The sequence below is a fragment of the Pseudophryne corroboree genome, chromosome 2 (assembly GCF_028390025.1).
Source record: "Pseudophryne corroboree isolate aPseCor3 chromosome 2, aPseCor3.hap2, whole genome shotgun sequence".
In the NCBI taxonomy this organism is placed as follows: Eukaryota; Metazoa; Chordata; class Amphibia; order Anura; family Myobatrachidae; genus Pseudophryne; species Pseudophryne corroboree.
This window is the reverse complement of record NC_086445.1, coordinates 502,208,789-502,233,677: the sequence shown is the minus strand read 5'-3', so window position 1 is coordinate 502,233,677 and position 24,889 is coordinate 502,208,789. Positions and strand designations below refer to the sequence as shown.

General features: G+C 45.2%; 1 protein-coding gene across 1 annotated transcript in view; it reads right to left on the bottom strand.

The window, feature by feature from the left end:
* APPBP2 (amyloid beta precursor protein binding protein 2) overlaps positions 1-24,889 on the bottom strand; it is a 205,289-nt gene that overhangs the window by 74,792 nt on the left and 105,608 nt on the right. The window lies entirely within an intron of this gene.

Sequence of the window (24,889 nt, the reverse complement as noted above, 5' to 3'; positions counted from 1 at the left end):
GAACTGATCTGAATTGCCAAATATTCTCTGTAATGCGCTGCTGAATATGTGTGCACTATATAAAATAACTGGTAATAAATAATGTACCAACAAAGCATTCATTACACCACCACTACCCTGAATTGTGGACACAAAGTAAGATGGCTCCATTCATTTATGTAGTTTAGAGCAAATTCAGATCACGCTAACTGCATTCTGCAGCAGAAATAGAGATTCACAAAGTAATGTATTTTTCTAGGCTTCAATTGCCCAGTTTTGGCAAGTCTGTGCTCACTACAGTTTCTTGTTTTTAGCTTGCAGTAGTGGAACGCCGTATGATCAACTGCTGCTGCAGCCCACTCACGTCAATGTTCAACGTGCCATGCATTCACAGATGCTCTTGTGCATGGCGATTGGAGTTACGGTCACCAGCCTGTCAAGTTGAATAAGTCTGCCCATTCTCCTCTGACCGCTCTCATTTTTAAGGCATCTATGCCACATAACTATTTTAACAGCCCACATACTGTTACAACAGTGAATGCTGCAATTGTTGGCTTTGTATCAGCAAAATGTTTAAGACATCAGACTATAATCCGGTAACCTTGCTAACTGTAAATACTATGTAAAATGACCTAATAGGACAATATGACTAATAGCCTACATATTTTGTTCTTTATAGATTTGTTATTTTGGGGTGTTGGGCTCCCAGAGTTGCCTACATTGGGCTGTTTCAAGGTATCACAATGTAACAATGTTAGCACTTTAACATGGGTTATTGCACATAAACGCACATAACCCGTGTTGCTGTGCGGTCTGAAAGAGCTCAGTTGGAATAATCCAGGTCGAGCGACCTGGTATTCCAACTCGGGAAGCGAGCAGGGTTGAACACACGTTCAACCTGGTTCACTGTGCTGTGTGAACGGGAAGTCGGGGTCAATCCCATTTCCTGTTCACTCTGTGTGGACGGGCGGCGCTTGGAGATCATGTGATCTGTAAGCACTGCCGCGTCAATGGTGATGTCACCAACCCGGCAATTTGCCGGGTTGGGGACAGCGGCGGCGAGGGGCCTAAGGCGGATTGCACGCAGGAAACAACCATGTCAGGCTCCTGGGTGTGACCCACCTTGGGCGGTGTGAAAGGGGTACTATTTAACACTTTACTTGCTATCTATTAATAGTGTGCTGCATTGGGGTGTTTTGGTTGGTTTGGTCTCACACCCTAGACTTGAACTCTTAGAATGTTAGGGATTTACCTGGTGATGCTGTTACCTGGACGTGGTGGGTAAGACCATAACCTTGGCCAAGATTACGCAAAAAACTATTTAAATGCAAAATTTATTGTAAAATGTATTACAATTCTAATTAGTAATGTTTTCATAGTGCACCTGCATTCTTTCTCTGTGTGTGGCACTAAAAGTCTCAGCAGGGTAGCAGCTCTCATTACATCTAGTTAGGATGTGCAGTCTAGGGTCCCCTCCCTCATTTTTACTATGCAAGTCAAGAAAGGGTTATAGTTATAGAGATTAAAGCCCAATTTCTATGCACAAGGTAGAGAATCAAAATACACCAGTAATTGTTATTTCTACATCAACTAAGCAAATTGGATATTCTGACTACCTCAAGCTCAGTACTTACAAACAACTGACAGCCAATGACAAGATGATGCACAATGCACTCGGTACAGAAGTGAATATATACATGTTTTATAACTAATTAACAGAAAATTTTACTTAATTTCCATTATGAAGATTATCTATCTTGACAGAGGAAGCATACTACTTATATACTTTTGGGGGGATTTAGTGAAACATAAATGTATAACCCCAAAAAAAACTATTACCATGCAATGCAGGACCACCAGAGCAGAGACGACTTGCAGTAGCCGGTGGCTTAGCATATGTTTGAGAGAGCTCTGCATTTCTACTATTATGTTGTATGTACAACTCTTGCTGGTCCACTGTGGTGCTGGTGGAATTTGTTTTTTGTTGGCTACATTAAGCCCTACCTTACATGCAACTGTGATGGGTTAATAAATTGATTGAGCAACTACCGTTCTGAGTATCGCTGAAATGTTTTACCAGATTTTTCTGGCTCACTCACAGTATGTAATATATGAAATGTAAAACTATAGCAGCATCAAGATAGAGGGCAGTAGTAAGCCATGGATTCTGTGTGTGGGGCTGGAGGAATCCTCCCACACAGGGAAGAAAAAGGATGTGTGACCACAACTAAGAGGTGCAGAGAGGATACAGTCCAGGGGACTAGGCACTCAGGTGAGGCTGCTGCCTGTGTATCATGCTCAGGCGGGGTTGCGACACCCAGTAAGGCTGCCTGTGGAGTTCAAGTGAGACTTTGATGTTGTGAACAAGTCAGGCCAGCGGGCCTTGTATATATCTGACAGAGACAGAACTGACAACTATGAGACTTTTTGCATGCAGACTAGCTGCCCTGTTACACAGTGGTCAAGCAGTGAACTAGCTGAGCAAGGGCTAGGTTGTTTTTGTTTTTCATTTATGCTGAATGCTGCCACTATAGTTCCATGTGTTTCATTTACACCTGAAAAACTGTGTGTAGACCCTGTTTAAAGTACCTGAACACTGCCCCACTAGACACTCTACCTTGCTAATACTCCAGATTTGTCACAATACCCATCAACCATATCATTAAAACACTGACAAGTGAAGTGGATAACACGGATTGCTTCACTGAGAAGGCATGATATATTAGGTCGCAAGTGAACAGTTAAGGCCCCCATCCACTAGTCAGATTTGGGCAGTTTTCTTCAGATTTCGATGCATCTGACCGTCATATCTGAAGAAAAGTGTCACATTGGATGGCTCTTCAGATCCAATGCTCACTCCCGTGTCAGATATGTCTGAACTACAGATCTCTGAGGCTGCCCCAACTATTTATCTGAATCTGAAGAAAACAGGTGCACATCGGATTGTTTTTTTTACTTCAGATGTATCTGATCAGATTCATCTGAAGCGTCACTTGACTGGCATCTCCCTGACCACTCCCACCCACCAAGAGGTGGAACAGTGGCAGCAGCAGCATCAGATAAATCACATTTAGCATGTGTGCATCAGATATATCTGATGCGATCTGGCACATGATATATTGCATCAGATATATCTGAAGTGAATGTAATGAAAATTAAAGCCAGGGTCTGATCCGATTCCCGGGACGCTCCCTGGAGAGTTCAAGAGAAATCTGATGCTATCTGTAGTTCAGACAAGTCTGAGTAGTGGATGGCCACCTTAAGTTCATGAAGCTGATGTGTTGGAAAGAGGTAAAATGGATAAGCCAGGATACAGATGCAGTAATCTTTGAGGCAATACTGACAAGGGACAATTTCTCATGGCTAGACGACTGGGTCAGCACAGGACCAAAATGGCAGGTCTTGTGGGGTGATCCCAGTATGCAATGGTTAGGTTAATACCTATCAGAAGTTGGCCAAGGAGGGATAACTAATGACAAGTTATGGGCACCCAAGGCTCATTGATGTGTGAGGAGCGAAGGTTAGACCAACTGGCACGATCTAACAAAAGCACTACTGTAGCACAAATGTGTGCGTGTTGTTTACTCAGGGAAAAGATGGTAACATGATGCATTATGGGAAGAAAGCAAGCCAACAGACGTAGTGTGACGCTTTAGGCAATGTTATGCTGGGAAACCTTGGCTCCTCACTTTTATATGGCTGTAACTGTAACATGTACCAGTGTACCAAGGATCATGGCAACAGTGGGGCAGATGTATTAACATGGAGAAGGGACAAAGAAGTGATAAACCAGTGATAAGCTCAATGTGATAACGCATTAGCAAATCATTACAGATTTGAAAAATGAAAGGAGCTGATTGGCTGTTGCATTATCACCTTGCACTTATCACTGCTTTATTACTTCTTTATCCCTTCTCCAGGCTTAATACATCTGCCCCAGTATTCCCTGATGGAAGTTGGTCTCTATCAGCAGGATAATGTGCCCCATCACACTTAAAAAAAAAAAATGTTCAGTAATTATTTGAAAAACATAACAGACAGTTCAAGATGTTAACTTGGCCTCCAAACTCCACTGATCTCAATTCCAATTGAGAATCTGTGGGATGTGCTGGAAAAACAATCCCAAGCTATGCGAGTCCCACCTTACAACTTACAAGACTTAAACGATCTGCTGCCGACACCTTGGTTCCATGTACCACAAGAAATCTACAGAGGTCTCATGGAGGCCATGCCTCAAAGGGTCAGGGTTGTTTTGGTGGCACAAGTGGGACTTAAACAATATTAAAGCAGGAGGTTTAATGTTATGGCTAAAGGGATGCAGATAAACACAGCTGTGTTTATGAGATGTTACATGGGCACCTCAATCACAACTAATTTGATCAGAATATAATAATAAGATTTTACTCACCGGTAAATCTATTTCTCGTAGTCCGTAGTGGATGCTGGGACTCCGTAAGGACCATGGGGAATAGCGGCTCCGCAGGAGACTGGGCACAACTAAAGAAAGCTTTAGGACTACCTGGTGTGCACTGGCTCCTCCCACTATGACCCTCCTCCAGACCTCAGTTAGGATACTGTGCCCGGAAGAGCTGACACAATAAGGAAGGATTTTGAATCCCGGGTAAGACTCATACCAGCCACACCAATCACACCGTATAACTCGTGATACTATACCCAGTTAACAGTATGAAATATAACTGAGCCTCTAAACAGATGGCTCAACAATAACCCTTTAGTTAAACAATAACTATATACAAGTATTGCAGACAATCCGCACTTGGGATGGGCGCCCAGCATCCACTACGGACTACGAGAAATAGATTTATCGGTAAGTAAAATCTTATTTTCTCTGACGTCCTAAGTGGATGCTGGGACTCCGTAAGGACCATGGGGATTATACGAAAGCTCCTAAACGGCCGGGAGAGTGCGGATGACTCTGCAGCACCGAATGGGCAAACTCTAGGTCCTCCTCAGCCAGGGTATCAAACTTCTAGAACTTTGCAAAAGTGTTTGAACCCGACCAAGTAGCTGCTCGGCAAAGCTGTAATGCCGAGACCCCTCGGGCAGCCGCCCAAGAAGAGCCCACTTTCCTTGTGGAATGGGCTTTTACTGATTTTGGAGGCGGCAATCCAGCCGCAGAATGATCCTGCTGAATCGTGTTACAGATCCAGCGAGCAATAGTTTGCTTTGAAGCAGGATCACCCAGCTTGTTGGATGCATACAGGATAAACAGCGACTCAGTTTTCCTTACTCCAGCCGTTCTGGCTACATAAACCTTCAAAGCCCTGACTACATCTAGTAACTTGGCATCCTCCAAGTCACAAGTAGCCGCAGGCACCACAATAGGTTGGTTCAAATGAAAAGATTACACCACTTTTGGCAGAAATTGTGGACGAGTCCGTAATTCTGCCCTGTCCATATGGAAAACCAGATAGGGGCTTTTATGTGACAAAGCCGCCAATTCTGACACACGCCTAGCCGAAGCTAAGGCCAATAGCATGACCACCTTCCACGTGAGATATTTTAACTCCACGGTTTTAAGTGGCTCAAACCAGTGTGATTTCAGGAAACTCAACACCACGTTAAGATCCCAAGGTGCCACTGGGGGCTGAATATGCAGCACTCCCTTTACAAACGTCTGAAATTCAGGAAGAGAAGCCAGTTCCTTTTGAAAGAAAATGGATAGGGCTGAAATCTGGACCTTAATGGACCCCAATTTTAAGCCCAAAGTCACTCCCGACTGTAGGAAGTGAAGGAAACGGCCCAGCTGGAATTCCTCTGTAGGGGCATTCCTGGCCTCACACCAAGCAACATATTTTCGCCATATACGGAGATAATGTTTAGCCGTCACGTCCTTCCTAGCCTTTATTAGTGTAGGAATAACCTCATCCGGAATACCTTTTTCTGCTAGGATCCGGCGTTCAACCGCCATGCCGTCAAACGCAGCCGCGGTAAGTCTTGGAACAGACAGGGCCCCTGTTGCAACAGATCCTGTCTGAGAGGCAGAGGCCATGGGTCCTCTGTGAGCATTTCTTGCAGTTTCGGATACAAAGTCCTTCTTGGCCAATCCGGAACAATGAGTATTGTTCTCACTCCTCTTTTTCTTACGATTCTCAGCACCTTGGGTATGAGAGGAAGAGGAGGAAACACATAAACCGACTGGAACACCCACGGTGTCACTAGTGCGTCCACAGCTATTTCCTGAGGGTCTCTTGACCTGGCGCAATACATTTGTAGCTTATTGTTGAGGCGGGATGCAATCATGTCCACCTGTGGCAGTTCCCAACGACTTGTTATCTGTATGAAGACTTCTTGATGAAGTCCCCACTCTCCCGGGTGGAGGTCGTGCCTGCTGAGGAAGTCTGCTTCCCAGTTGTCCACTCCCGGAATGAACACTGCTGACAGTGCTTTTACGTGATTCTCCGCCCAGCGAAGAATTCTGGTGGCTTCTGCCATCGCCACCCTGCTCCTTGTGCCGCCTTGGCGGTTTACATGAGCCACTGCGGTGATGTTGTCTGACTGAATCAGCACCGGTTGGTTTCGAAGCAGAGGCTCCGCTTGACTTAGGGCGTTGTATATGGCCCTTAGTTCCAGGATATTGATGTGCAGACAAGTCTCCTGACTTGACCACAGACCCTGGAAATTTCTTCCCTGTGTGACTGCCCCCCACCCTCGGAGGCTTGCATCCGTGGTCACCAGGACCCAGTCCTGAATGCCGAACCTGCGACCCTCGAGAAGGTGAGCTCTCTGCAGCCACCACAGAAGAGACACCCTGGCCCTGGGGGATAGGGTGATCAGCCGCTGCATCTGAAGATGCGAACCGGACCACTTGTCCAACAGATCCCACTGAAAGCTCCTCGCATGAAACCTGCCGAAGGGAATGGCTTCGTATGACGCCACCATCTTCCCCAGTACCCGTGTGCATTGATGCACCGACACCTGTTTTGGTTTTAAGAGGTCTCTGACCAGAGTCACGAGCTCCTGAGCCTTCTCTGTCGGGAGAAAAACCCTCTTCTGGTCTGTGTCCAGAATCATGCCCAGGAAGGGCAGACGCGTCGTAGGAATCAGCTGCGACTTTGGAATATTCAGAATCCAGCCGTGCTGTTGCAACACTTCCCGAGAGTGTGCTACGCTGATCAGCAACTGCTCTCTGGACCTCGCCTTTATGAGGAGATCGTCCAAGTATGGGATAATTGTGACTCCTTGCTTTCGCAGAAGCACCATCATTTCTGCCATTACCTTGGTAAATATTCTCGGTGCCGTGGACAGACCAAACGGCAACGTCTGGAATTGGTAATGACAGTCCTGTACCACAAATCTGAGGTACTCCTGATGAGGTGGATAAATGGGGACATGCAGGTAAACATCCTTTATGTCCAGAGACACCATAAAATCCCCCTCTTCCAGGCTTGCAATGACCGCTCTGAGCGATTCCATCTTGAACTTGAACCTTTTCAGGTAAATGTTCAGGGATTTTAAATTCAATATGGGTCTGACCGAACCGTCCGGTTTCGGTACCACAAACATTGTGGAATAGTAACCCCTTCCCTGTTGAAGGAGGGGAACCTTTACCACCACCTGCTGGAGATATAATTTGTGAATTGCCGCTAACACTATTTCCCTCTCTGGGGGAAGCTGGCAGGGCCGATGGGGGAAGCTGGCAGGGCCGATTTGAGGTAACGGTGAGGGGGCATCACTTCGAATTCCAGCTTGTATCCCTGAGACACAATCTGTATAGCCCAGGAATCCACCCGTGAGCGAACCCACTGGTGGCTGAAATTTCGGAGACGTGCCCCCACCGATCCTGGCTCCACCTGTGGAGCCCCAGCGTCATGCGGTGGATTTAGTGGAAGCCGGGGAGGACTTCTGTTCCTGGGAACTAGCTGTATTGTGCAGCTTCTTTCCTCTACCCCTGCCTCTGGCAAGAAAGGACGCATCTCGGACTTTCTCGTCTCTTTGTGATTGAAAGGATTGCATTTGGTAATATGGTGCTTTCTTAGGCTGTGAGGGGATATATGGCAAAAAATTTGACTTCCCAGCCGTAGCTGTGGAAACTAGGTCAGAGAGACTGTCCCCAAACAATTCCTCACCCTTGTAAGGTAAAACCTCCATGTGCCTTTTTGAGTCGGCATCACCTGTCCATTGCCGAGTCCACAGGACCCTTCTGGCAGAAATCGACATTGCATTTATTCTAGAGCCCAGTAGGCTAATGTCTCTCTGGGCATCTCTCATATATAGGACGGCGTCTTTTATATGCCCCAGGGTCAGTAATATAGTATCCTTGTCCAAGGTATCAAGTTCCTCAGATAAAGTATCTGTCCATGCTGCTACAGCACTACACATCCAGGCCGACGCAATTGCCGGCCTTAGTATGGTACCTGAATGTGTATAAAACGGACTTCAGGATACCTTCCTGCTTTCTATCCGCAGGATCTTTTAGGGTGGCCGTATCCTGTGACGGCAGGGCTACCTTCTTAGATAAGCGTGTCAAAGCTTTGTCTACCCTAGGGGAGGATTCCCAGCGTAACCTGTCCGCTGGCGGGAAAGGATACGCCATAAGTAACCGTTTGGAAATCTGCATTTTTCTATCTGGAGATTCCCAAGCTTTTTCACAAAACTCATTTAACTCATGTGAAGGGGGAAAGGTCACCTCATGCCTTTTTTCCCCAAACATATAAACCCTCTTGTCAGGGACTGGGTTTTCCTCTGAGATGTGCAATACATCCTTCATTGCTATAATCATGTAGCGGATGGCTTTAGCCATTTTAGGCTGCAACTTTGCATCATCGCCATCGACACTGGAGTCAGAATCCGTGTCGATATCTGTGTCAACAATTTGGGATAGTGGGCGCTTCTGAGACCCTGACGGCCTCTGCGCTGTAGGATCAGGTATGGGTTGAGACCCCAAGGCTTCAGCTTTATCCAACCTTTTATGCAAGGAAGTAACATTATCATTTAAAACCTTCCACATATCCATCCAATCGGGCGTCGGCGCCGTTCCCACATTCATTTGCACCTGCTCTGCTTCCACATAGGCTTCCTCGTCAAACATGCCGACACAAGCGTACCGACACACCACACACACAGGGGATGCTCTATTTGAGGACAGAACTCCCACAAGGCCTTTTGGAGAGACAGAGAGAGAGAGAGTATGCCAGCACACACCCCAGCGTTATATGACCCAGGAATTACACAGTAACTTAGTGTTTACCCAGTAGCTGATGTATATACTGATTTTGCGCTAAATTTATGTGCCCCCCCCCCCCTCTCTTTTTACCCTCTTTCTACCGTGAATCTGCAGGGGAGAGCCTGGGGAGCTTCCTCTCAGCGGAGCTGTGGAGAGAAAATGGCGCTGGTAAATGCTGAGGAAGAAGCCCCGCCCCCTCAGTGGCGGGCTTCTGTCCCGCGATTTTGTGTAAAATAATGGCGGGGGCTCATGCACATATACAGTGCCCAACTGTATATATGCCACTTTGCCAAGAGGTCTCTAATTGCTGCCCAGGGCGCCCCGCTCTGCGCCCTGCACCCTACAGTGACCGGAGTGTGTGGGTTTAATGTGGGAGCAATGGCGCACAGCTGCAGTGCTGTGCGCTACCTCATATGAAGACTGGAGTCCTCTGCCGCCGCCTTTGACGTCTTCTTGCTTCTCACGCCGGCTTCTGGCTCTGCGAGGGGGACGGCGGCGCGGCTTTGGGGACGGCGGCGCGGCTCTGGGATCAGACGACCAAGGGTGCGTTCCTGTGTTCGATCCCTCTGGAGCTAATGGTGTCCAGTAGCCTAAGAAGCATGACCTATCCACAGTTAGTAGGGCTGCTTCTCTCCCCTCAGTCCCACGTAGCAGAGAGTCTGTTGCCAGCAGATCTCTCTGAAAATAAAAAAATCCTAACAAAATACTTTCTATTTAGCAAGCTCAGGAGAGCTCACTAAGGTGCACCCAGCTCGTCCGGGTACAGATTCAAACTGAGGTCTGGAGGAGGGACATAGAGGGAGGAGCCAGTGCACACCAGTATTCCTAATTCTTTCTTAAAGTGCCCTGTCTCCTGCGGAGCCCGTCTATTCCCCATGGTCCTTACGGAGTCCCCAGCATCCACTAGGACGTTAGAGAAAGTGTGTTTAAAGGTATAGCTTTATGGTTTAAGATAATATCGACATTATCAATTGGGGGCATCGTCCGGTTTTTCCTCATACCAGCAGCCTAGCAGGTTAAAGCAGACTTTATTTATCAGCAAAGGGCGGACAGGTATCCCACGTAAGCCTTCTGCTGGTTGGTGGATAGACTGGAAACACTAAGTTATTGCTGATTAGATGGCGTCTGCTCTGCATGGTGTGTAGAGATGCTGGTGGGACCCGTAAAGTAAATACGCAAAGCTATTTTAAAAGTCTGTGAATTTCTGTTTGGCGCCAAATGCGCACACAACACAAGCATACACCTGTACTTTGTATTTGTATACCTGCTCATATTGTTGCCATAAATACTGATTACTAGATTCATTTAGACCTGTACGGAGAAATTTGTTGCCATTTAGTTAAAAATATAGAATAAATATTAAGGAAGTAAACGTAAAACACAAACAGTCTGGCCTAGTTAAAAAGGTTTATACAGAAAGACAACTGTGTTGTGTTAAGTGAGCGATAATAGGTAATATCGCTTACATTTATAGAAGTGTGGGATTTGTACTATTGCAGACGTACGGTTTTTGTACACTTGTCTTGGACAAAGTACGGGACTGCGTACGCAACGTAAAGACATACGCACGGTCGCGTGTTTACGCAACGTGCGTAAGGGTACGACCGCTAAGTACAAATTGCACAATAGCATTGTTTAGTTTGGGGGCGGAACAGTAGCCACGCTACAATAGCACAAATTGCTCGGTTTCCAAAATTTAGTTTAAATAAAACCTTTTTTACTGTATTACCTCTGGTACTAAGGCTGTTTATCTGAATGAAATTTAATTTTCTGTACAGAAAAACCTAAGTATATTTGAGTGAACAAACGTGAGTGAGCAAACATAATAAAGGTTTTGTGGACCCAGGGAATTCGGGATCCCGTCGAGTGGTACATCAAGTGAGTGGAGACTTGGTGGCGTGAGGCAGCTGACTCGCGTTAATATAGATTGAAGTACAAAGGAGCAAGGTAGCAGAGTACCGCAGACCAGAAGGTCAGCGAGGTTTAGAGTACCGCGGCCCAAGAGGTCAGCGAGGTTTAGAGTACCGCGGCCCAAGAGGTCAGCGAGGTTTAGAGTACCGCAGCCCAGGGGGTTAGCGAGATTTACCCATATAGGCTTGTTTTTGATACGCTCCGGCTGAGGTTTCGCAGCCTGAAAAATCGATTCCATTGGTCGTACGGCAGATAAGTAACAAGTACCTATACGCTGTGCGATTGGACCGCGCGTGAGTGGGTGCAATATTAGCGCAATGTGATACTTTTTTTTAGTGAACTTTGCATAAAATCGCGGTATCAGCGCTAACTATAGCATACGCAAGCGTGATTTGTGTATAATAAAAGGTTTAGGGAGTTTTCGCTGGTCTCTCTCAGGAAATCTCCAACAACTTATATTTACTGGAAAGGGTAAGTTATTCCCAGATACTTCAAGTACGTAGAGGTTACGTAGGGCCCTAGGTTGGGTACATTGCCTGCGCTATCAACAGTGTATGGTAGTACTGGCCAACGTTTGCGTGAGTGGGTGAAAGCACTCAGAGAACTTTCACCGTTGCCTTATATTGAGTATTTTGTTTTTTTGTGGGATTAGCCGAAAGGACAAATACCTGCAAAATATGGGGGCCAGTTGCTCAAGTATGGGACGTTCAACTAGGGTTCAGGTTGACATTCTGCGGCCCAGGGGGTCGGCGAGGTTCATTATGTGTGAGAAGCATGGACCACACACAGAAGTTTTTTGCAATGAATGGGAACGTATGACTGCGGAAGATAGGGAACCATTCCCTAAGGTAGGCAGTTTTGAACCAGAGATATTGCAGAATTTTAGGATTAGGATATGTCTGATAAAATCCCGAAAGCAAAGGGTCAGACACACAAACTCTTAAAATTTATGGCAGCAAGAGGGCGATATGCAAAGAGAATTAGCTCACGCAGCCGGTTCCAAACCTAGCAGGAAAATCATGGCAACCGCACCACCACCACCGTATATTGTAGGGGAGAAAGTGGCTACAGACAATGGCATATTGGTATCCGATAAGAGTTTAGTTGATAAATGTACTAACCCTAACCCTTGCAAGTTGTATCCCACTTTAAACTTCCCTCAGGACTGCGAGCAAGAAGATGAGCCCAGCACGATATCGGCACTCTCTCTAGCAGCCACCATACAGAACACTCAGGTGGGCACGGCCCAACCAGTAAGATCAGTAGTAAGGCCCCCTAGCGGAGGGATAAGTGAGGTCGTGTCCACAGGTAAGTACGGTACCATACATTATGCAGAGACAATAGCACCTCAGATTGTGGAGTCAACTCAGAATGACGTAATTGAACTTAATCCGGTCAGGGTGATCGCAGTCCCCAATGGGAAGACTGACGCTCAGGGAGTCGCTCCCATCGGAAACATTGCTATGCATTGTTCCTGGTCCCGGACAGAATTGAGGACAATTATGTCTGAATTTCCCGATCCCAGAAAGGATCTAGTCGCATGCCAGAGGTTTATCAAAGAATTAGGTAACGCCACCGAACCCACAAACAAAGATTGGCGAACAGTGCTACGAGTATGTTTACCTTCCAATATTGACCCCGCGAAATTCATTACTGATTGTAAATTAGACGTAGAAGTACCTCTCACTGATGAGTACACTCAGGAGAATGTACGACAAATCAATCTGCAATTAGGAGTATATTTCCCTACTGTTGTTAAATGGAATAAAATCTTTTCCATAAGACAAAAAGAAGGTGAAACGGCATCTGAATATTTCCACCGAGCACTGCAGGAAATGGCTAGATACACTGGGGTCGAGGACATTAAGGAAAATGTACATCACAGGGAGGTAGCTGTGTCAGTATTAATGGACGGGTTAAAAGAGACATTAAGAACAAGGGTACAAACCACTCTACCTAACTGGAGAGGTATCTCGGTGGCTGCATTAAGAGAGTCCGCTATCGAGCACGATCGGAACGTCATTAAGCACAGGGAGTCACAGGGGGATAAGCTGATGACAGGAAGTATAAATGCCCTTACAACCAAACCGCATCAGCCAAAACCCCAGACTCCTGATGGTAAGTCACATTTAGTAGTATGCTATAACTGTCGGAAGGAAGGACATTTTGCACGGAACTGTAGTTATAAAGGCACACATAAGGTATATCGACCCCCTAGACCAGGATATGAACCACATTATAATACACATGATAGGGATCAGGGATCGCATAGGAGAAGTTATGAGCCGCATGCAGGGGAAACAAGGAGGTACCCACCTAGGAGGGACTGGCAGACCTCCGAAAATTCTCAGTTACCACCCTCACATACTGTAGCTACCAGTGCGCTGCGGGAGGGTCACAATATACAATAGGGGTTGGGCCACACCTGTAGTCTGCAGCCAGTGAAGTTGATCGCTAGCCTTGGTAGTGAACCTGAGGTCACAGTTGATGTAGCTGGTAGATCATTACCTTTTCTTGTAGACACAGGGGCGGCCAAGGTCAGTGTTAAATTCAACGGTAGGTATGAAAACCACGGGTAAAACAATTTCGGCAATGGGAGTAACAGGAGTAGTACAACACTACCCTTTGAGTAGACCTGCGGAGATTACAATAGGGCCTTTGCAGACCAAGCATTCCTTTTTGTTAGCTGCATCAGCTCCGACTAATCTACTTGGGAGAGATCTATTGTGTAAAATGGGGTGTGTCATATATTGTACTCCTGAGGGTGTCTTCTTGGATATACCCGAGAATCACGTTCACAAAGTGCAGGATATGTTAGACACCCCACAAAGGCTAATGTCACACTCTGCTGGTATAGACAGGTTTCCATCCAAGGTAGAGGAAATGATCTCACAAATACCGGGATCCCTCTGGATTAAAGATGGACAAGACACTGGATTGATGGCGAATGTAGCTCCCGTAGTAGTGCAAATAAAAGATGGTAGGATAGCTCCAAAAATCCCTCACTATCCTCTGAAGCCAGAGGTGGAATTAGGAGTGTACCCAGTCATAGAGCGCTTGCTACAACAGGGCATCCTAGTCAGGACGTCCAGCACTGCCAATAGTCCCATCTTCCCTGTGAAAAAGAGTGGGGGGAAGGGTTACAGGCTAGTGCAGGATCTAAGAGGGTTTAAACAAGATAGTTGAGAGCCAATTCCCAGTAGTGCCAAATCCAGCTGTCATCCTCATGCAAATTCCCCCTACTGCAAAATTTTTCACGGTCATTGACCTCTGTTCTGCTTTCTTTTCTGTCCCTCTGCACCCTGACTGCCAATACCTGTTTGCATTTACATACAGGGGAGTACAGTACACCTGGACTCGCCTACCCCAAGGTTTCATTGACAGCCCAAGTATTTTCTCCCAGGCTCTGCATGACTGTTTACAATCCTTTCAACCTGAGAGCGGATCAGTATTAATACAGTATGTAGATGACTTACTGCTGTGTTCTGATTCACTCGAATCGTCCTTGAAAGACACGAAACAGCTTCTGTTTCACCTTTCTAATACGGGACACAAGGTTTCAAAGGATAAGTTGCAGTTGTGCCAGACCAGGGTAAAATATTTGGGACATTGCTTGACGCAAGGACTTAGACACAATACCGCTGATAGAACACAGGCGATTCGCGTCATGACTGCCACAAACCCCACAACAGATCCACACTTTTCTTGGAATGTGTGGGAAATGCCGAAACTGGATCCCAGGGTTCTATATACTGGCCTTGCCTTTGCAAGAAATGGTCTCTTCAAACAAACCAGATCGGATCTCGCACACAGATGAGTCCGAGCTGGCATTTGAGAGACTCAAACAGTGCCCATCACAGGCACCTGCATTAGGCATGCCAGATTATGGGCAACCTTTTGATTTGTACGGTACGGAAAGTGTTGGGTGTGCGGCAGGTGTCCTAACCCAGAGACATGGTGATGCCAGCAGGCCGGTAGCTTACTACAGTGCACAGTTGGACACCGTAGCGCGGTCTCTCCCCACATGCTTGCGAAGTGTTGCAGCGATAGCTTTGCTAGTGAGTAAAAGCGAAGACGTAGTGTTAGGACACAACCTGACAGTCCATACACCTCATGCAGTGTCAGCCTTACTGAACTCCGCCCAAACCAGACATGTTTCATCAGCACGGTTTACAAGGTGGGAATTAGCACTAATGGCCCCCATAAACATCACCATAAAGAGATGCAGCGCTCTAAATCCTACAACTTATCTGCCAGGTGTGCCTGGACAGGCACAAAGGGTGGAGGATGAGAATGATGGTGAAGGAGGATTTAGTGCAGACACTGACACGCATGATTGTATGGAATAGCTGAACCAGACTTTCACTGCAAGACCCGACATTAGTGACAACCCACTGGAAGGCGTAGATTTACTTTTTACACTGACGGTAGTTGCCACAGACAGACGGACTCGGGAGACTTGTGCACTGGGTACGCAGTTGTAGACGACAGAAGTATCATAGAAGCTGAGCCCCTGGGCCCACCGCACTCAGCACAAGTTGCTGAGCTGGTCGCCCTAACCAGAGCGTGTGAATTGGCCAAGGATAAGTCAGCCAATATATACACAGATTCTAGGTATGCCTTTGTAGTGCATGATTTCGGGGCCCTATGGCGCCTCAGAAATTTTATGACGGCAGCCGGCACACCTGTAGCGCATGCATCCCACATAAAAAGGCTTCAAACAGCGATACAAAAACCAGACAGTGGCTGTTATCACGTGCAAAGCACATACTTACAACCAAGATCCAATCTCACTTGCTAACAGCCGGGTAGACGAAGCAGTCAGCACCCCCATACAAATATCACATCACTGATTACATTCAACACAATCAACACACAAAAATTAATTGAAATACAAAATTTGTGTTCTCTACAGGAAAAGGCGGTCTGGAAGTCAAAGGGGTATGGCCAGGAGTCCTCAGGACTCTGGACAGGGTAAGCCAGTGGCCCCCAGAGCATATCTTCCAAGCTTAGCTGAGACGGCACACGGTCTGACTCATCTGGGTAAAGAGGGTATGTGTAAGCTGGTGAGAGCCTACTGGTGTGCGCCAGGATTCTCTTCTCATGCGGGTAAGAGAGCAATGACATGTCTTACTTGCTTGAGGAAGAATATTGGAAAGTCAATACCAACAGAACCATCCCATATCCCGCCGACAGACGGCCCTTTTCAGGTAATACAAATTGATTTCATACAGTTACCACCCTGTAGGAATTTAAATTATGTGTTAGTCTGTATTGATGTGTTTTCCAATTGGGTAGAAGCGTTCCCTGCTGCCACAAATACTGCTACGTTCACTGCAAAGAAAATTGTGCAGGAATTTGTGTGTAGATATGGTATCCCTAGAATAATTGAAAGCGATAGGGGTACCCATTTTACAGGTGAAGTCTTTCAGGTTATGTGCAAACTGATGGGAATTAATAGCAAGTTGCATACTCCGTACCGCCCACAGGCGAGTGCGAAGGTGGAGAGAGTAAACAGCACTATTAAGAACAAGCTGAGCAAAGTGATGGCTGAAACTGGATTGTTGTGGCCAGAAGCTTTGCCACTAGTATTGTACAGCATCAGAACCACTCCGAGGTCCCCCCTTAACCTATCACCCTTTGAGATTCTTTTTGGCCGACAACCCCATGTAATGATAGACCCCCAGGATGATTTGAAATGCAATAACGAAGTGACTGTAAAATATTTGGTTAAGATGAGCCAGCAGCTGAGAAATCAAAATAGAAATCTAAAGCTGGTGATTCCTGACCTACCGAACAGTAATTGTCATGACATTGAACCTGGGGATTATGTAATGATTCGAAATTTTCTACGCTCAGGTTGCCTCATTGAAAGGTGGGAAGGACCGTATCAAGTCTTACTAACCAGCACGACAGCATTAAAGGTTTCCGAAAGAGAGACTTGGGTCCACTCGTACCACTGTAAGAAGGTCGCTGACCCAGAGAGAACCCGTGACAAAGAGCAAAGTGTAGAGAACATTGTATCACTGGAGTGTCTGTACCGGGAAGGTTGAGAGGCAGTACTGTTGAGACGGCACCTGAGCGCAGATAACAACAAGACCAGAGGCGGTTGTCGCACCAGTTTTTCTTTTTTTATTATTTTCTCCATCTCCCACTACCCTCCTTCTCTCCTTCCCTTTCCTCCCCCTTCTTGTTTCCTTTCTCTCCCCTTAACAAGATGGACTTACCCCAAGAGACTGCATTCCGGGTTTTCCTGTTAACCCTGTTGTTGACCAGAACAGTCTGTTTCGGTGAAAGTCCCAGAGAGGTCGAGAAAGGATCTGGAATGGGTTCTGATGGCGAGGACGGATTTGTAGAATTCCAAGAGCAACACATCACTCGAGCAAAGGAGAGTATCAGAAAACGATCTGGCAGTCAGGGAGCTCGGAGGCACTGTGAAGGGTTATTGGCAGAGGAAAATTGCATTTGTAGGAATTGTGAGAACATAGTTGAGGATGGGTGCATCCAGAGATGTCAGTCCAGCCTTAATATCAACATGGACAGTCATCCATTGAGTGATTACCACTCACTAGTGGGTAAGGTTCTAAACCAAACAGAATGCTGGGTGTGCTCACAAGTACCTCAAGGTCAGAGCAAGTCAGGATTAGAACCGTACCCTTTAGCAATAGATGAGGTACTCGAATTACAGCGTGGGAGACCGGTGGTCAAGAAATGTAATATTTCTAGGCCCCCTAGTTTGAAGCTCCACCAGTATCATGTAGATAGATCCTTATTATGCTTCAACATTTCCAATTACCGAAAACCAGGAAATTGGGAGGTGACATGGAATAACCAGACCATGGCCTTTTCGCATAGAGCTGATAGGATACCCATAGACTCTGAACTTGTACGCCAAATAGCCAACAGTGGAAGGTATTTTCGGTATAGGTATACTCGAGGAAGCAAGACCATGTGGGTTGGAGAAGTATCACCATGGTACTGTGCTCATATACTCCAGCCTGATACTTGTACTGAGCAGATGGGAGAACTAGGGATTGGGTTTTCCACTTAGAAAGTTTGTAATATGGTAATGTCATATTCTGGCCCATATGTTCTCCCCGATGATGCCTATTTCATCTGTGGGAGGAAGGCGTATAAGTGGCTTGCCCCGAACTCAGAGGGATTGTGTTATGTTGGAAGAGTGTTGCCAGAGGTCATGACCATAACCCATGATAAGATGAAAGACGTTCACCGCAGTGCTCAGGCTCCTTATACTCATACTCACTATGTACACATCGTTAAGAGACACCTTAGAGATAGGACAGAGCACGTAGCCTCTGATTTGATCCACGAATCCACCGGGATTCAATTCCTTCTCGCATTAGACATCACCCGTACTGCCAGAGGAATTATAAATTATAGGTATATCCATGCGCTAGCGAACTTGATAGATATTGTCACTGAGATGTATGACGACACCTTCAGGTATACGGGTAGGGAGTTGCAAGCTTACAAAACAGAACTGATCCAGCATAGGATGGTCCTCAATTATATCACAGATGTGATGGGTGGGTACTGTGTCACTTTGGCAACTCAATATGGTGTGAAGTGCTGCACGTATATTACAAACAGCACTGACGACCCCATGGAGATTATCGTTCAAAAGATGGACGATATCTTGCAGTTGTAGTGGGAGTTCCGAAGGAGACACAACCTTACCCTGACTGCTGTGAGTAATGAACTGACCGGCTGGGTTTCATGGTTGAACCCACAAAATTGGTTCTCAGGATTAGGAGAGTGGGCTGAAAATGTTATTATGAGTGTGGGAAAGTTTCTCCTTTGTATCCTGGGAGTCGTCATAATTTTTGGTTTGATATTTAGGTGTGTTTGAATTCTGATGCGGAGCAAGCACGGCACAAAATTGATGAGTTTAAGGAGCGGGGGCATTGTTACAGCAGCAGATTTGATTTATGACCCATCCATAGAGACAGTGTTATGATAAGGATTGCAAATGAATTCCATGGCCTGTTTCTTTCACCCGTTTTTCCTTTGTCTCCCCCTTTGCCCAGATACACCGATCCGGAAAAGACATCGACCCTACCCAAGAACGATTATGAAAATGTTATGTGAACGTATTTTAGATACGGGTCTTATCTTCATCTCTACAACCTTCACTTAGTGACACACATAGTCGACAGGTGATATCCACATATACTAGCACTCACATATGTTCCCCCTCCATGTATCATCGACTAAATGTGCACCCCATTTGTTGGAACAAGAAGCCGAAAAGAGCTCGGTAGTGTTTGTTGGCCCACTTACAGACCCTTAATACGTGATAAGAAATATTTAATGTATACTTCGCAATACCTCAAAGCTTATCTAGAACATATACGGCACGATGATACATGCCCCTCAGACATGGATTCATACATACATGCTTTTACTATCCCACTAGGTCATACATTTCCCGCCTACACCTCTCCTCCTACCATCCAATCATCTGTAGATATTGTATTGTATATTTTTCTGTTTAGTGTTTAGATAGTGGCAGTTATTGTTGACTGCCAAAGGGTGGACTGTCAAAGTCGAAAAATATTGCAGTACACACATCACGTACTAACACACACATGCCCGCTGCGCTTGCACTTGTTCCGCCGTGCGTGCACATATCCGCAATTTGTGTATGGTCGCTCCCGCGATCCTGCGCGTGGTATGGGTATTTACGGCGGAGTTTGTGAATTCATGGAGGGCTATCAAAACATTACATATTTAATCCAAATAGTGCACATTGTACACATAGTCCCCCTGCACCACATCAGCAAGTATCAACAGTTTAAATGATTTCAGAACGGAGGGATTCACCTTTGCATGATAGGAGGGGATAGACTAAGGTTATCAGGTGATGTTTGGTATCCAGCTGTAGGGTATTTTAAGGGTAACATTCCGGTGTTGGTTTGCGGAAGATCGCATGTTCCTGAGGATAGTTATGGGCAGAAGCAGAATATAGGTTTAAACTGTATTTACTGTATATTATGTATGCGGCAGGAATCCAGAGAAGACCACCCACAAGAGCAGTTGAGAAAGACATCGCCCACCTTTTTAAATCAACCTATGACCTCTCCTGTACTGTAAAGATGCATCCCTGTGTCCAATGGACAAAGGGATTACAGTATCCATTGTATTGCTTTTGGAAGTACTGTATAAAAAGCCTGTTGCTGCCTGGCCGGTCAGAAGACTCTTAACGCTATCTACCTGATTAGCGGAGGACTGGACCAGGAAGCGCATGCGAATATTCTCACGTATGTACATTGACTGTAGCCATTTACTCTGTTGTATTGTAGTGTATAAATTGTATTGTTAACCCCCTTTTAGATATATTACTCTGTGGTGTCGGAACCCAGTGTTTAACTACAAATCGGTGTTGTGTCCTCTTTTCCCTGCTAGGGTTTAAAGTGTATTACATTACCTAACTGTATAAGGTTCTAAAGCGTATTAATAAGGTGTGTACGCGCTGCGGGTACTTTGTACCGTCAGCGCTGCATAAGGTGTAAAGTATAATATAATTGCATTGCATTACTATGAAGGTTTAAGGTGTATCAATTGAGTGTGTACGCGCTGTGTGTACTTTGTACCCCCAGCGCGGCGTTCGTACGCAGAGTCCGTACGCGGTACGCGACTCATTACACAAATAGCGTTAAAAGGTATATAGAGTGAATATTAAGTTTAGCGGCCGTAGCGGCTCCATGGTAAAAGTGTGTTTAAAGGTATAGCTTTATGGATAAGATAATATCGACATTATCAGAACCTTTGGTATAAAGGATATAATTAGTATCTGCAAAGGCTTATTTTCATGCATCTTTAACAATTTGCGTTCAGCAATTTTTTTTGTCGTTTCTTAGGGAAAAAAAGATTTTTTACTGCTTTTAATTAAATTAGCCTAATAAAATTATTGTAGCGTTGACAATCAGTCAATTGATTGGCTGGGATCTATATTTATATTCCTCAGGAGCACAGACTACATACTATCCTCTAAAAAAAGGGCACCCAAGTGGCAGAGAAACACATCAGTCTACGGGAATATATAAAAAAAACTATATACTATTTGATCACTGTTGTATTATTAGTTGTTGCTGCAAAAAAATGGAGATTACCAAGTTGTACGATACTGGTTCTAATATGGAACTATATATACAGTGCATCTGGAAAGCATTCACAGCGCTTCACTTTTTCCACATTTTGTTATGTTACAACCTTATTCCAAAATGGAATAAATTCATTTTTTCCCCTCAACCTTCTACACACAATACCCCATAATGACAATGTGACGACGTGAAAAAAGTTGTGATTTTTGCAAATGTATTAAAAATTAAAAACGAAGAAATCACATGTACATAAGTATTCACAGCCTTTGCCATGAAGCTCAAAATTGAGCTCAGGTGCATCCTGTTTCCACTTATCATCCTTGAGATGTTCCTACAGCTTAATTGGAGTCCACCTTCATAAATTCAGTTGACTGGACATGATATGGAAAAGGCACACACCTGTCTATATAAGGTCTCACACTTGACAGAGCATATCTAAGAACAAAATTCTCTGGTCTGCTGAGACAAAGATTGAACTCTTTGGCGTGAATGCCAGGAGTCATGTTTGGAGGAAACCAGGCACAGCTCATCACCAGGTAAATACCATCCCTACAGTGAAGCATTGTGGTGGCAGCATCATGCTGTGGGGATATTTTTCAGTGGCAGGAACTGGGAGACTAGTCAGGATAGAGGGATAGAAAAATGCAGCAATGTACAGAGAAATCCTGGATGAAAACATGCTCCAGAGCACTCTTGACCTCAGACTGGGGCAATGGTTTATCTTTTAGCAGGACAAGGACCCTAAGCACACAGCCAAGATATCAAAGGGGTGGCTTCAGACCAACTCTGTTAATGTCCTTGAGTGGCACAGCCAGAGCCCAGACTTGAATTCGATTGAACATCTCTGGAGAGATCTGGAAATGGCTGTGCACCGACACGTCCCATCTGATGGAGCTTGAGAGGTGCTGCAAAGAGGAATGGGCGAAACTGCCCAATGATAGGTGTGCCAAGCTTTTGGCATCATATTCAAAAAGACTTGAGGTTGTAATTGCTGTCGAAAGTGCATCAACAAAGTATTGAGCAAAGGCTGTGAATACTTATGTACATATGATTTCTTAGTTTTTTATTTTTAATAAATTTGCAAAAAAAAATAAAAATCTTTTTCACGTTGTCATTATGGGGTATTGTGTGTAGAATTTTGTGGGAAAAATTTTATTTATTCCAGTTTGGAATAAGGCTATAACATAACAAAATGTGGAAAAAGTGAAGCAACATCTCACTTGTATGTGTGAGACATTTTAAGTAAGCTGCAAACGTGTATGAATGTAACATACTTTAACACGAGCCAGCCGGCATTGAGCTTATATTATTGTCTCAGTACTTTGAACTCGATTCCAGAGTGTTCATATTTGAATTTTATATCTCCTAGGAAGGAACATAGTGACCATTTAATTTACTGGTGGATATGACCATTTCAGGATTAAGGGGGTTATTCAGAGATGTGGAGATCGCTGCATACGCAGCCAGATATGCGTTCATCTCCGCACATGCTGGGGGCCGCCCAGCATCTGTAAGGCTGCCTCCCGATAAGTCTGCAATCTAATTGCTAATTCATCGGATCTAGGGTTGCCCCTTGAAGCGCAGACCAGGCGGTCTTTCTCTTTATCGGAGCGGCTGCGTGTGACGTCACACAGCCACCCCGAAAATGGTTCCGTTCGCCCCGCCAACTCTGCGTCACTGCCACAAAAACTCCCACCGCAGTCAAGCACATTGCGATCGCATCAATTGGGGATGCGACCACAATGCGTGTGTCCACGCAGCCGATGCTGCGCGCCTCAATATCGGCATCTGAATAACCCCCTAAATTCAATCCTGGCCTTACAGAAGTGGAAAGGGGTAAGCTCCAGATTACAAAAATACTGTGGACTTTGTTTTGCTAGGTTTTTAACACTTGACTTTGCAACTGTATGGCTATAAAGCCATATATATTTATCAGCTTATCTGCAATTGGTATTTATGTGTCTATCATTTATACATATTGGTTGGGAATGTCTTGTATTCAGAAGTTGGTCAGCATTAAAGGATTTGCCCATTTAACATACAGGGATTGATACAGAGTTGGATGCATATTGGACATAATATATGCTCTAAAAAGTCAGTTTTTTTTTCTTTTGTTTTTAAATAGCGTAATTACACCTTTATACTGTGTTGCATGCACACAAAGATATATTCAATTCCTGTCAAATCCTTTAAGACAGAAAGGATCCGACAGGTCAGTATTCAATGCAGCGGCCAAACCAGACAGGTTTGGCCTTTTCCCGACAATGCCAATCCGACTTTTTTTTAAGTCGGATTGACATTGTCGGAAACAGGGCTAAAACCTGTCAGGTTTGGCCGCGCTTCTGACAGAACGCGTGGATTCCGACAATCCATGTGTTTTCCGACAAGTCGGGAATTCCCGACTTGGAAAAAAACAGCCCCATTGAATAGGTTGGAACCCCTTCTGACCTAAACCTGTCGGAAACTGACGTCTTTCCGACAAGACAGCAGTTTCCGACAAGAACTGAATACCCCCCAATAGCATACACACCAGGTTTACATTAGGAGTATATACACCCAGCCAGGTCAATAAGAAGGAGAACTTTAAAATGTGTAATGAAAGTGAAAAATGTATTTGCTAACAAGCAGACATAGACTGACAGGACTGCCTAGGAGCCAAAGCATGTATAGTCTGTAGATACTCTGCTGCATACCACCTGCGGCACCTCTGTCTCCAACCAGCTATGATCAACTTCCAATCATTTTACTGCTTTTTGTGAGCTACAGAAAAAAAACCTGTCCTACTGCACACTTACATGTAACTGATGTTATACAGTACATTTGTCATTCACATGAACTGAACCAGAATTGTGTGATTGTGCATAATATTGGTATAATATATACAGCTAATAAGTATTTTGACTATTATTTTAGAATAAATTGTTATTTCTATCTGTAAGTTTATTCCTGCATAAACTGACAAGCATATCTGCTTCCTGACACAAACCCAAATTTCCTGGATAAACTGACAGGTCTGCATCTGTTCATAATTAAGTAAACATGGCCTTACTCTCCTCCTCCTCTTTACATAGCGTATGTATAAGATTATATTGCATAATAATATATTACATGTGTGTAATTTTTTTAAAGTACCCCATTGCTTTAAAAAGGGAGGGTCAAGGAGGGTTGCGGGGGCCCAAGATATATCGGTGTACCAGGCCCCAAGATTTCTGTTGCCTGCCTTGGCGTTAAGTCCCTCGGCTAACTGAATCTGCCCCGTATTGAATATTCAATTGTGACAAACCAAGAGGGGATGGAAATAGATAAACCTGAGTGAAAAGGAGAGCTGTCAATTGCTGGTTAGTGGAGTGGTCCTCAATACACTAGTCAGAGGACAGACATGATTACATATCTATGTTAAAAACTATTCAATATAATAATTATAGCAGGATATAGAATGGTAAACTTGCGTTTAAGGAAAGGTTTTTTTGAGGTGGACTTCAGTTTGCCGACGGTCAGGATCCCGGCGCACAGTATACCGGCGCCGGAATCCCGACCCTTTTTCTCCTTCTTGGGGGTCCACGACCCCCCTGGAGGGAGAATAGATAGCGTGGCCACAGCGAGCCCGCAAGGGGCTCATTTGCACTCGCCCAGCTGTCGGTATGCCAGCGGTCGGGCTTCCGGCGCCGGTATGCTGGCCGCCGGCATA